Raw genomic sequence first — 14,120 nt, forward strand, 5'->3', positions numbered from 1 at the left:
GATGATCACAAATTCCATAACCTACAAACTCACTTTCAAGGACTCTATAACTCATGTTCTCGGTATTATTTATTTATGTATGCACATATTTGTCTTTTACAAATTGGTTGTCTATCACTTTGTTTTTGTTTAGTTTTCACAAAAATGTATTCTTTTTTTTTAATGCATGCAAGAAAATGAATCTCAAGGTCGTAACCTATGCTTACTTTGATAATAAATTTACTTTGAATTTGATGAGAGAGCAGAGCTTCTAATGAGCAAGCCATTAATAGATTCATTGTGTGCATTTGACAGGTTCAGTTGCCTAGTATATTAAATTGGTAAATGGGTTTCTTATTGTCATATGTACTGAGGTACAGTGAACATCTTGTCTTGCATACTCTTCATACAAATCAAACTATTGCAACAGCTGAGAAGTGGCAGATGGAGTTCAACCCAGATAAGTGCGAGGTGGTTCATTTTGGACGTAAAATATGATGACAGAGTATAGTATTAATGGTAAGACACTTGGCAGTGTGGAGGATCAGAGGGAACTTAGGGTCCGAGTCCATAGGACACTCAAAGCTGCTATGCAGGTTGACTCTGTGGTTAAGAAGTCATACAGTGCATTGGCCTTCATCAATCATGGGATTGAGTTTAGGAGCCAAGAGGTGATGTTTCAGCTATATAGGACCCCGGTCAGACCCCACTTGGAGTACTGTGCTCAGTTCTGGTCACTTCACTACAGGAAGGATGTGAAAGCCATAGAAAGGATGCAGAGGAGATTTACAAGGATGTTGCCTGGATTGGGGAGCATGCCTTATGAGAATAGGTTGAGTGAACTCGGCCTTTTCTCCTTGGAGCGACGGAGGATGAGAGGTGACCTGATAGAGGTGTATAAGTTGATGAGGGGCATTGATCGTGTGGAATCTCAGGGGCTTTTTCCCAGGGCTGAAATGGCTGACACGAAAGGGCACAGTTTTAAGGTGTTTGGAAGTAGGAACAGAGGAGATGTCAGGGGTAAGTTGTGGTTTTTTATGCAGAGAGTGGTGAGTGCGTGGAATGGGCTGCTGGCAATGATGGTGGAGGTGGATACAAAGGGTCTTTTAAGAGACTCCTAGACAGGTATATGGAGCTCAGAAATACAGAGGGCTATGGGTAACCCTAGGTAATTTCTCAGGTAAGGACATGTTTGGCACAGCTTTGTGGGCCGAAGGGCCTGTATTGTGCTGTAGGTTTTCGATGTTTCTAACAGTGCACTGAGGCAGAAGAATGATAAACGATAACTGAGTGCAGTTGGAAGTTACAGAGAGGGTGCTGTGCAGGTAGACATAACACAAGGACACAATGGGGTTTGTGAGGTCAAGTTTCCATTGTATATAAGAGAAACAACAGAAGGATAGAAGCTGCCCTTGACAATGCCAGTATGTGATTTCAAGCTTCTGTATCATCTGCCTGACGGGAGAGGAGAGAAGAGAATGTCTCGCATCAGTGGTGTCTTTAAGTTGGCTGCTATACTGAGGCAGCAGGGTGTGTAGACAGACCATGGAGGGGAGGCTGTTTTCCTTGGTAGGCTGAGTTGTGTCCACAATTCTCTGCAATTTCTTGTGGTCCTGTGCCAAGCAGTTGCCACGCCAGTCTGTGATGCATCCAGGTAGAATGCTTTCTATGGTGTATCTGTCAAAATGGGTAAGGGTCGACGGGGGCATGCCAAATTCCTTTTGCCTTCTGAGGAAGTAGATGTGCCGATGAGGTTCCTTGGCTGTATCGTCAACGTGGTTGGTGATGTTCTGTCTATAGTGGTTCAATTAAGCCCAAGGAATGGACTGTTGACCCAGAAAAAGTGGTTTGAACAGCAGGGAGTATAAATTAATTAAATCTGAAATAACAAGCTACTCCTTGTCATGGTGTTCATGAAAATACCAGATTGTGGTAAAAATCCACTAATGCTCTTCAAGGAGGGAAATCTGTGGATCTTATGAGATCTGGGAACCTAGCAAATTGCTACTTTCAAGAGTTAGCGTCACTTCCATTTACCTTGGTGATCTGATCTGAGTGCCAGATTGTTGGCTGACATTGTGCTATAACAACATGGAAGGGATATGATTAAAGAATCAGAATCAGGTTTATTATCACCAGCATGTGTCATGAAATTTGTCAACTTAGCAGCAACAGTTCAATGCAATACATAATACAGAAGAAGAAAAACATAATAATACATAAGTAAATCAATTACAGTATACATATATTGAATAGATTTTAAATTGTGCAAAAAAAAACCGAATAATATATCTTAAAAAAGTGAGGTAGTGTTCACGGGTTCAATGTCCATTCAGGAATCGGATGGCAGAGGGGAAGAAGCTGTTCCTGAATCGCTGAGTGTGTGCCTTCAGACTTCTGTACCCCCCACCTGATGGTAACAGTGAGAAAAGGAAAGGGCAGGTCCTGAGGTGCTGGAGATCCTTAATAGTGGACGCTGCCTTTCTGAGACACCGCTCCTTGAAGATGTCCTGGGTACTTTGTATGCTAGTACCCAAGATGGAGCCAACTAAATTTACAACCCTCTGCAGCTTCTTTCGGTCCTGTGCAGTAGCTTCCCCGGCCCCATACCACACAGTGATGCAGCCTGTGAGAATGCTCTCCACGGTAATCTACAGAAGTTTTTGTTGACATACCAAGTCTCTTCAAACTTATAATGAAGTATAGTTACTGTCTTCCTTTATAACTGCATTGATATGTTGGGCAAACACAAGGAAATCTGCAGATGCTGTAATTTCAAGCAACACACATCAAAGTTGCTGGTGAATGCAGCAGGCCAGGCGGCATCTCTAGGAAGAGGTACAGTCGACGTTTCGGGCCGAGACCCTTCGTCAGGACTAACTGAAGGAAGAGTTAGTAAGAGATTTGAAAGTGGGAGGGGGAGGGTGAGATCTGAAATGATAGGAGAAGACAGGAGCGGGAGGGATAGAGCCGAGAGCTGGACAGGTGATTGGCAAAAGGGATATGAGAGGATCATGGGACAGGAGGCCTGGGGAGAACAAAAGGGGGAGGGGGGAAGCCCAGAAGATGGGCAAGGGGTATAGTGAGAGGGACAGAGGGAGAAAAAGGAGAGAGAGAAAAAGAATGTGTGTATATAAATAAATAATGGATGGGGTATGAGGGGGAGGTGGGGCATTAGCAGAAGTTTGAGAAGTCAATATTCATGCCATCAGGTTGGAGGCTACCCAGACGGAATATAAGGTGTTGTTCCTCCAACCTGAGTGTGGCTTCATCTTTACAGTAGAGGAAGCCATGGATAGACATATCAGAATGGGAATGGGACGTGGAATTAAAATGTGTAGCCACTGGGAGATCAGCTAATGCCCCATCTCCCCCTCGTACTCCATCTGTTATTTTCCTTTTTCTCCCCCTGTCCCCCTCACTATACCCCTTGCCCATCTTCTGGGCTTTCCCCCTCCCCCTTTCTTTCTCCCTAGGCCTCCTGTCCCATGATCCTTTCATATCCCTTTTACCAATCAACTGTCCAGCTCTTGGCTCCATCTGTCCCCCTCCTGTCTTCTCCTATCATTTCGTATCTCCCTTCCCCCTCCCACTTTCAAATCTCTTACTAGCTCTTCTTTCAGTTAGTCCTGACAAAGGGTCTCGGCCTGAAACATTGACTCTACCTCTTCCTAGAGATGCTGCCTGGCCTGCTGCGTTCACCAGCAACTTTGATGTGTGTTGCTCGATTTGTTGGGACCAGGTTAGATCTTCAGAGATCTTGACACCCAAGAATGTGTAACTGCTCACACTCTCCACTTCTGATCCCTCTATGAGGATTGGTATGTGTTCCTTCGTCTTGCCCTTCCTGAAGTCCACGATCAGCTCTTTCATCTTACTGACATTGAGTGCAAGGTTGTTGCTGCAACACCACTCCACTAGCTGGTATATCTCGCTCCTGTACGCCCTCTCGTCTGCATCTGAGATTCTACCAACAATGGTTGTATCATCAGCAACTTTATAAGATAGTATTTGAGTTTTGCCTAGCCACACAGTCATGGGTATGGAGAGAATAGAGCAGTGGGCTAAACACATATGCCTGAGGTGCACCAGTGTTGATCGTCAGCGAGGAGGAGATGTTATCACCAATCTGCACAGATTGTGGTCTTCCGGTTAGGAAGTCAAGGATCCAATTGCAGAGGGAGGTACAGAGGCCCAGGTTCTGTAACTTCTCAATCAGGATTGTGGGAATGATGGTGTTAAATGCTGAGCTATAGTTGACGAACAGCATCCTGACATAGGTCTTGTTTCAAGTGTACTGGAATGTGTACACTACCACACTTACTGACACATCTAGCTACCAACTCTCACTGTGATACAGTTATTGTGACATTGTCCCTTGCTGGAACACAGTTCTTGTACTGACACTTACAAAACTGATTCCAATGGCTCCAATTTCAACCACACCCCACACTGCAACATTCAAGAGGCCACATATAAAATGGACTCTTCAGGAAGATATCTCCCCAGCAAATAATTTTAACATATCTAAGGACAACCTCCCGTCTTGCCAATGATTAGAACTGGGCACAGTAGTCAAGGAGGAAGGTTTTGAACTATCTGATGTCGACTTGGCCTTTTATTTTTAAGTAGACTAATAATGCATCAGTGAACTATTCTGCAGAATCAGAATCGGGCTTAATATCACTGGCATATGTCGTGAAATTTGTTTTGCAGCAATAATACATTGAAGAGAGATTTAGGCCAGTTGGAAGAGTAGGCTGAAAGATGGCAGATGGAGTTTAATGCTGATAAATGTGAGGTGCTACACTTTGGTAGGACTAATCAAAATAGGACATACATGGTAAATGGTAGGGCATTGAAGAATGTAGTAGAACAGAGGGATCTAGGAATAATGGTGCATGGTTCCCTGAAGGTGGAATCTCATGTGGATAGGGTGGTGAAGAAAGCTTTTGGTATGCTGGCTTTTATAAATCAGAGCATTGAGTATAGGAGTTGGGATGCAATATTGAAATTGTACAAGGCATGGGTGAGGCCAAATTTGGAGTATTGTGTACAGTTTTGGTCACTGAATTATAGGAAAGATGTCAACAAAATAGAGTACAGAGGGTTACTAGAATGTTACCTGGGTTTCATCAGTTAAGTTACAGCGAAAGGTTGAACAAGTCGGGTCTTTATTCTTTGGAACGTAGAAGGTTGAGGGGGGAACTTGATAGAGGTATTTAAAATTATGAGGGGATAGATAGAGTTGACGTGGATAGGCTTTTTCCACTGAGAGTGGGGGAGATTCAAACAAGAGGACATGAGTTGAGAGTTAAAGGGCAAAAGTTTAGGGGTAACAAGAGGGGGAACTTCTTTACTCAGAGAGTGGCAGCTGTGTGGAACGAGCTTCCAGCAGAAGTGGTTGAGAAGTGGTTCGATGTTGCCGTTTAAAGTTAAATTGGACAGGAAAGGAATGGAGGGTTATAGGCTGAGTGCAGGTCGGTGGGACTAGGTTAAAGTAGGAGTTCGGCACGGACTAGAAGGGCCGAGATGGCCTGGTTCCGTGCTGTAATTGTTATATGGTTAATAAAAAGTATAATTTACAATAAATAATCCACTGTGTTCTTCATTCTTGTCTGTTGCATCTTTATATACACACAATTATAATTTTATAATTAAATTATATACACGTGTGTGTGAATATAAAGATGCAACAGACAAGCATTTTACTTATAAAATTAGATAGGTAGTGCGAAAAGAGGAAAATTAGTGAGGTACTGTTCGTTATCCATTTAGAAACGATGGGGAGGGGTCGGGGGATGTTGTTCTTGAAACGATCTGCAGGCTCCTGCATTGTAATGCATTAGCTGTGATGGATGGCGAGTAAAGCTGGAATAGGGGGCCAGTGGTGACACCTCCATACAGTCCTGCCGCCTTCCTCTTCCGACGCCACCTGTTCCTTTGTACGCACGTAAATCGAACATACCTCTCAACAATTCCTCATGCCTTGCTGTATGAATGGGAAGGAAGGCTGACGGGAACTGTAGTTTTTAACAGCAACACCGCCGGAGGTTTCCTTTCGCTGACATTAGCTGGACTCCAGTTCCCAGAATGCGCCGGGTGGGCTGCGGCATGCCGGATTATTGCGCAGGTGCAGTTGGGGCGTCCCGTCTTTTGTTACTTCAGCTGGGTTGACGTGAGGTGGCGGTGAGAGTGGACGGGAGGAGCGGCCGCCGTGAAAGAACACGAGAGAGGTTGCCGGAACAACGGTGAGAGCAGCGTTTCTGAGCGTTGACTGCGGCTTCCCTCCCTCATCATCTGCCCCATCCCATCTGATCGTCTTTCTGCCGCCTCTCCCCTTATCCCCTTTCACCTAGTCTACTCCTCAGTCTTCCCCACTGTCTTGTTTGCTGCATCTTTCTTTTAAGTCTCTCCTTCCACCCCCCCCCCCAACTTGGCCAAGAACCTTCATGAGCACTGGAAAGGAAATTGGCAGGTTGGATAGGAGAATTGGGGTCTCACAAAATACAATATGGACTTGGTGGTTGGAGTCAGAGGGTGCGGCGGGGGCAGTTGTGGTGTCCTGTTGTTGCCTCTGTTGGGCTGATGTAAATTGCCAGCGCTTGGTGGGGATGAACACAGAGAGGCCTTTGGTGAGAGTGACAGCTGGGCGTGAGATTACACTGTGGGTTCCCTCCTCCACTCTCCATCATCTCTCTGCCTTCACCATCCCTCCCTCAAGGGATCTTTTGCAGATTGGAGGCCTGTGATTGTGCTGGGTCCAACATTGTTTCCCATATTTGGATAATGATGTAGATGGCCTGGTTAGTAAATTTGCAAAATTAGTGCTATAGTGAACTGTCAGAAAGATTATGGCACAATATAGATCATCTGTCAATGTGGATCATGTGTTTGAATTTACCCTGGACAAATACAAATGTTGTATTTTATTTTATTTCAAGATACAGCATGGTAACAGGCCCTTCTGGCCCAATGAGTCTGCGCCACCTAATTTCACTCATGTATCCGATGAAACTACAAATCCTTACTCCTTTCGAATGTGGAGGGAAACTGAAACACCTGGATGAAAGCCATGTGGTCATGGGGCCAATGTACAGACTCCTTACAGACAGTGGTTTGCACCTAAATTGTAGGTGGACCGATATCCTAGCAGGAAGGTTTGCTAGTACTACAGGTGGCGGGGGGGGGGGGGGGAAGCACAGGGTTAGTTGTGGGGAGGAGTTAAACTAGAGTTGCCGGGGGGGGGATGGGAACAGAACAGAACAGATATGTTGTTAAGACCTTAAAGTCAGAAATCAAAAGGTTGTGCAAGATATGACTAATGTCCTGAGTTTTGTGTATTTCAATGCAATGAGTATTGTAGGAAAGGCAGATGAGCTCTGGATATGGATCAATACATGGAATTCTGACCTTGTAGCCATTAGTGAGACTAGGTTGCAGAAGGGACAGGTCTGGCAGCTCAATATTCCAGGGTTCCGTTGTTTTAGACGCAACAGAGCGGGAAGGATTAAAAGAGGGGGGGCATTACTAGTCAGTGAAAATACCATGGAAGTGCTCAGTGAGAACAGACTGGAGAACTTGTTTAGTGAGGCTTTATGGGTGAAACTGGAGAATAAAACAAGGCACGACTTTGTTAATGGGACTATATTATAGATCACCTAACGGTCCATAGGATTTAGAGGAACAAACTTGTAGTGAGATTGCAGACTGTTGCAAGAAACATGAGGTTGTGATGGTAGGTGTTTTTAACTTTCCACATATTGACTGGAACTCCAATACTATAAAAGGACTAGATGGGATAGAGTTTGTCAAATGTGTTCATGAAAGTTTCCTTAATCAGTATATGGAATTTCCAACAAGAGAGTGTGCGATACTTGGATCTGCTATTCAGGATTGAGACAGGGCAGGTGGCAGAAGTTTGTGTAGGGGAACACTTTGCATCTACTGATTATAATACCAATAGTTTCAAAGTAAATATGGAAAACAATTGGTCTGGTGTGTGGGTTAAGATTCTAAAAGGCCAATTTTGATAATATCAGAAAGGATCTGGCAGGTGTGGATTGGGACAGGCTGTTTTCTGCAAAGGTGTATTTGATAAGTGTGAAGCCTTCAAAAATGAAACTTTGAAAGTACAAAGCTTGTATGTGCCTGTCATAATAAAAGGAAAGGATAACAGGTTTCAGGAACCTTGGATTTCAAGAGATATTGAGGCACTGATTAAAGAAGAAAAAGGAAGTGCATGCAGGTACAGGCAAGTAGGAACAGATGAGATTCTAATGGATGGAGTATAAGAAATGCAAGAGAACACTTACAAAATCAGAAAGGCTGAAAGAAGGCATGAGGTTGCCCTAACAGACAAGGGGAAGGAGAATTCTTCAGGGATTCTGCAGATATATTAAGAGCAAAAGGATTGTGAAGGACAAAATTGGTCCTCTGGAAGATCAGAATGGTAATCTACTTGTGGAGCCAAAATAAATGGATGAGATCTTAATGGATTTTTTGCATCTGTATCTACTCAGAAGATGGAATAGAGTCCATAGAAATGAGGCAAAGAAGCAGAGAGATCATGGACCCTATACAGATTACAGACAAGTGTTTACTGTTTTGAGGCAAATTAGGGTGGACTAATTCCAGGGCCTAGTATGGTGTTCCCTCAGACCCTGTGAGAGGCAAGTGCGCAAATTACAGAGTCCTTAGCAGAGATATTTAAATCATTCTTGGCAGCAAAGAGATACCGGCCGATTAGAGTATAGCTGATATTACTCCACTGTTTAGGAAAGGCTTTCAGAATGAATCAGGAAATCTGAAATCTGGTGAGCCTGACATCAGTAGTGGGGAAGTTATTGGAAGGTGATGAGATATTTTGGAAAGACAGGGACTGATTAAGACTAGTCAGCATGGCTTTGTGAGTGGTAGGGCATGCCTAACGAAAGTTGTCGAGTTTTTCGAGGAAGTTACCAGGAAATTTGATGAAGGCAAGGCAGTGAATGTTGTCTACATGGACTTTAGCAAAGCAATTGACAAGGTCCAGCATGGGGGGGGTTGGTTAACAAGGTTCAGTCGCTTGGTGTTCAAGATGAGGTAGTAACAGAGATTAGACATTGGCTTTGCAGTTGAAGCCAGACAGTGGTAATGGATAGTTGCCTCTCTGGAATCAACAAGGGATGCTCAACGGCTGTGGCAGGGGTTGAATGTTATAACCTCCAGCAAAGTTAAATCTTGTGGCATGGGGGACTGCAGGTCTTTGCTTCCAGATGAGCTCAATGCTGCCTATGCTTGCTTTGACCGCCAGAACGTGGAGGAGTCGTCGTGAATGCCCACGTCTCCTGATGATCCTTTGATCTCGGTATCTGAAACTGACATGTGGATTGCCTTCAGGAGGATGAATCCAAGGAAAGCATCTGGTCCAGACAGGGTACCTGACCATGTACTAAAGACCTGTGCTGACCATCTGGCTGGTGTGTTCACTGATATCTTTAACCTCTCAACTGCTTCAAGCAGGCTTCAGTTATACTGATGCCCAAGAAGAGCATAGTGACCTGCCTCAATAACAGTTACATCCACGGTGATGAAGTGTTTTGAGAGGCTGGTGATAAAACATATCAGCTCCTGCCTGAGAGGCAACTAGGATCCGCTCCAGTTTGCCTACCGGAGCAACAGGCCCACAGCAGATGCCACCTTATTGGCTCTTCACTCAACCCTGGAACAGCTGGACAGTAAGATGCATACATCAGGATGCTCTTTATCGATTAAATCTCAACATTTAATACCAACATCCCCTCGAAGCTAATCAGTAAACCTTGGCCTCAACACCTTGTTGCGCGATTGGATTGTGGATGTCTTCACTTGTAGATCCCAGTCAGTTTGGATTGGCAAAAACATCTACACGATCTCCATCAGCACAGGTGCACAACAGGGATGTCTGCTTAGCCCCCTTGCTCTACTTGCTCTACATCTATGACCGCGAGACTAAGCACGGCACTAACACCACGTACAAGTTTGCTGATGACATCACTGTTGTGGGCCGTATCAAAGGTGGTGATGAATCCGCATACAGGAGATTGAATATTTGGCAGAGAGGTGTTATAACAACAACCTCTCACTCGATGTCAGCAAGACCAAGGAACTGCTTGTAGACTTCAGGAGAGGAAAACCAGAAGTCTCATTGGAGGATCAGAGGTAGAGAATCTGTCCAACCATTAAGCACGTTTACATGTAACTCTGTCATAGGCAAGCAGTGTCATCATCAGAGATCCTCGCTACCCAGGCCATGCTCTTTCCTCGCTGCTGCCATCAGGTAGAAGGTACAAGAGCCTCAGGACTCTCACCACCAGGTTCAAGAACAGTTACTACCCCTCAACCATCAGGCTCTTGAACAAAAGGGGATAACTGCACTCACTTTCCCCACAACCTGTGATCTCATTTTAAGGACTTTTATCTTCCCATTTCATGTTCTCGTTATTTTTTGCTATTTATACTTCCATTTCCACAGTTGTTATCTTCTGGTTCATCTTTCATTTATTGTGTTATAGTCATTGTTCTATAGATTTGCTGAGTATACCCACAGAAAGAAGAATCTCAGGGTTGTATGCGGTGACATGTATGTACACGTGTGTGCCGCTTAACGTCCATTTGGACAACGTCCAATTGCATGTACGTCCGTAGTCCCGATCAGAGAATGTGACGTAGCGGACGTAACCAATCAATCTCGTGTATCGCGTGTCTCATGAGTGTGGTAGCGTTATCTCGCTGTTTCATTTTCTTTTGAAAATATTACCGTAAAGTGCATCATGGCTTCCAAACGCAGCAAAACCACTCCTAGTGATAGCAGCAGCAAGAGGCAAAGGAAAAGTATTGATTTGGAAGTGAAACAAAAGGTTATTAAACAATATGAAGGTGGAAAACCAGTGAATGCTATTGCTCGGGATTTAGGCATGTCGCACTCGACAATCACGACGATCCTAAAAAACAAAGAAAAAATTCTCGTAGCTGTTAAAGGATTGGCTGCACTGAAAACTAATCACGAAAATGCGAGAGGGACCTATATCGATATGGAGAAATTGCTAATGACATGGATTTAGTCAATACAAGTACACTACAGTACTCCACGTAGGTTTGCTAAGTATATAATATGGTGTTCGCACATCGTCCAAATCACATAACATCCGATTTCACAGAACGTATCGTGGACATTAAGCCACGCATACCTGTACTCTGATAATAAATTTACTTTGAACTTTGAAGGGCTATGACTAGTGCCGCAGGGATCAGAGCTGACCACATTGTTGTTTGCTATTTACCTCAACAATCTCAGTGATAATTTGGTTAATGTAATCACCAAATTTGTGGATGACACCAAGATTGGGACTGTAGTGGACAGCGAAGAAGACTATCAAAGCTTGCAGCGGGATCTGGACCAGCTGGAACAATGGGCTGAAAATAGCAGATAGAACTTAATGCAGACAAGTTTGAGATGTTGCACTTTGGGAGGAACAACCAGGTATACTTGCATAGTAGGCACTGAGGGGTATGGTGGGACAAAAGGATCTGGGAATACAGGACCATAATTCATTGAAAGTGGCGTCACAGGTAGATAGGTTTGTAAAGAAAACTTTTGGCACGTTGGTATTCATAGATCAAAGTACAGGAGATGGGATGTTATGTTGACCTTGTATAAGACATTGGTGAGACCTAATTTGGAGTATTGTGTAGATTTTGACAATCTACTCAGCTTCTTTTCTGCAGTCTTGCCGAAGTGTTTCAGCCTGAAATATCAACAGTACTTTTTTCCTAGCTGTTGCATGGCCTGCTGAGTTCCTCCGACATTTTGTGTGTGTTGCTTGGAGTTTTAGTCACCTACGTACAGGAAAGATGTAAACAAGATTGAAAGGCACAGAGAAAATTTACAAGTGTATAGCTGAGGGGGGAGGACCTGAGCTATAAGGAAAGATTGGATAAATTAGTATATAGAAGATTGAGGGAGATTTGATAGAGCTATAGAACATTGAGGGGTATAGATAGGGTAAATGCAAGCAGGCTTTTTCCACTAAGGTTGGATGGGACTACCTAGAGATCATGGGTGAGACGTTTAAGGCGAACACGAGGGGAAACCTCATCACTCAGAGAGTGGTAAGAGTGTGGAACGAGTTGCCAGCACTATAGTGGTGCATGTAATTATGATTTTAGCATTTAGGAGAAGATTGGATAGGCACATGGATGGGAAGGGTGTGGGCTGGGTGCAGGTCAATGGGACTAGGCAGTTTAAATGGTTCACATGGACAAGAATGGGTGAAGGGCCTGTTTCTATGTTGTAGTTTTCTGTGACTCTTGATTGAGCCCTGGTCTCTGCCACTGTAATAGCATTGCAGTAACTGCTACGCTCGTGCTACTCACACTTAACTTGATGAGCTAAACCTGGGCAGGACTTGCACAGTAAATGCCAGGGCCCAGAAGGGACTGCAGTACAGAGAGACCTAGTAGTACAAGTATATAAATTCTCATTTTGGCAACTTCTTATACATGGACACATGGCCTCGTAATCTACTTCGTTATAATCTTGCACTTTATCATTTAGCTGAACTATGCTCTTTCGGTAACTTTTACTCTTTATTCTGCCTTGTTTTACCTTGTTCTAGCTCAATACACTGTCATGATTTGATATGTATAGACAAGCTTTTCACTATCTTGGTACATGTGACAATAATAAACGAATATTGATACCATAGGTGGTGAAGACAGCATTGTCTTCAAATGCTTGCCTTCATCTGTCAAAGCACTGAGTACAAGAATTGGGGTATCATGTTAGAATTGGACAAGACTTTGGTGACCAAATTTGGAGTATTGTGTGAGCTTCTGGTTACTTAGCTATTGAAAGTACGTCATTAGGCTGGAAAAGGTGAAAGGAAGATTCACAAGGATGTTACTGGGACTGGAGAGCTTGATTGAAAGATGGATTGTTTCCCCTGGACTGTATTGTTGCTGAGGGGTGCAAGATCTGGTGATTTTTTTTTTCAATCCCCAGGTTTTTTAGGAGTCCAAGAATGAGCGAAAACTTGTTTCACAATCATTTATTTTAAAGTTTAAACAAAGGACAGATACAGAACATTTGAAGCTAAAGGGAAGGACTGAGATAAAGAGAAAAGACAAGTTGCCAATTTTTCAGAATCAGGTTTAATATCACTGGTGTATGTCATGAAATTTGTTAACCTAGTGGCAGCAGTACAATACAATACATGATGAAATAGAAGTAAATATATAAGTCAATTGCAGTAAATATATATGTATGTTAAATTAAAAATGGTGCAAAAAACAGAAATATTATTTTTTATAAGTGAGCTGGCCATGGGTTCAATGTAAATTTAGGAATTGGTTGTCAGAGGAGTAAAAGCTGTTCCTGAATCACTGAGTGTGTACCTTCAGGCTTCTGTACCTCCTTCTTGATGGTAACAATGAAAAGAGGGCATGTCCTGGGTGATGGGGCTCCTTAATAAGAGACTGACACTTTTATACTGAGATAGGGCAAACTGCTGAAATAAATGAAGGACCAGATAAAAGGTACATGTGTATCTTGTGCTAATACTTAGCCAGTGAAAAATGAAACGGTGATAAACTGTTATCAGAGTGCTGGCTGCATAGTTGTATTCATGTGTGCAGCGGGGGCAGTAGTGAAAAGCTGGCTCGTCTGCAGAGCCATTGCCCACGGACTGGATCTGCATCTGAATGCTGTAGACAATCATGTTGGCTTCTGACCCAAGCAACATTGATTGCCAAGACCTGGAGGTAAGATCAGATTGTGGCTCATCAATTGTGTCTTCCTGACGCTGAAGTGAAACCACAATTAGCATCATGAGCCCGTGCCAAAGCTGAAGTGGCAAGAATGAGAGCAGTGTTTGCTTAAGTGTGGAGAAAGCTCGTATAGACACGGAGAGCATGTATCGAGCTCATTAAGTGCACTCAAGGAAGAGTGAAGCTGAGGCTGCCTCAGCAGAATCAAGCTAATATGAAGCAGCAGCTGACTTAGACAGTGGAGTGCCTAACTTTGCGTCAGAACAGCCAATGCATCTTATTAAAGAATATGTCCAAGCGCTTTCTGTGCTCCCGTACTCCAGCTCTACAAGGAGTCCACACCACTCAGCCAG

General features: G+C 43.7%; 1 protein-coding gene across 2 annotated transcripts in view; it reads left to right on the forward strand.

The window, feature by feature from the left end:
- Window positions 1-6,090: 6,090 nt before the first annotated feature.
- The window catches only part of LOC134358669 (palmitoyltransferase ZDHHC16-like), a 31,713-nt gene continuing 23,683 nt past the window's right edge, over window positions 6,091-14,120 (forward strand). Inside the window, exon 1 of one of the 2 annotated variants that reach the window (XM_063071121.1) lies at window positions 6,091-6,230. The gene's annotated coding sequence lies outside the window, so the exon portion shown is untranslated. The remainder of the gene's footprint in view (window positions 6,231-14,120) is intronic. The other variant, XM_063071122.1, reaches the window with a different exon arrangement.

The sequence above is a fragment of the Mobula hypostoma genome, chromosome 19 (genome assembly GCF_963921235.1).
Source record: "Mobula hypostoma chromosome 19, sMobHyp1.1, whole genome shotgun sequence".
NCBI classification, from domain to species: Eukaryota; Metazoa; Chordata; class Chondrichthyes; order Myliobatiformes; family Myliobatidae; genus Mobula; species Mobula hypostoma.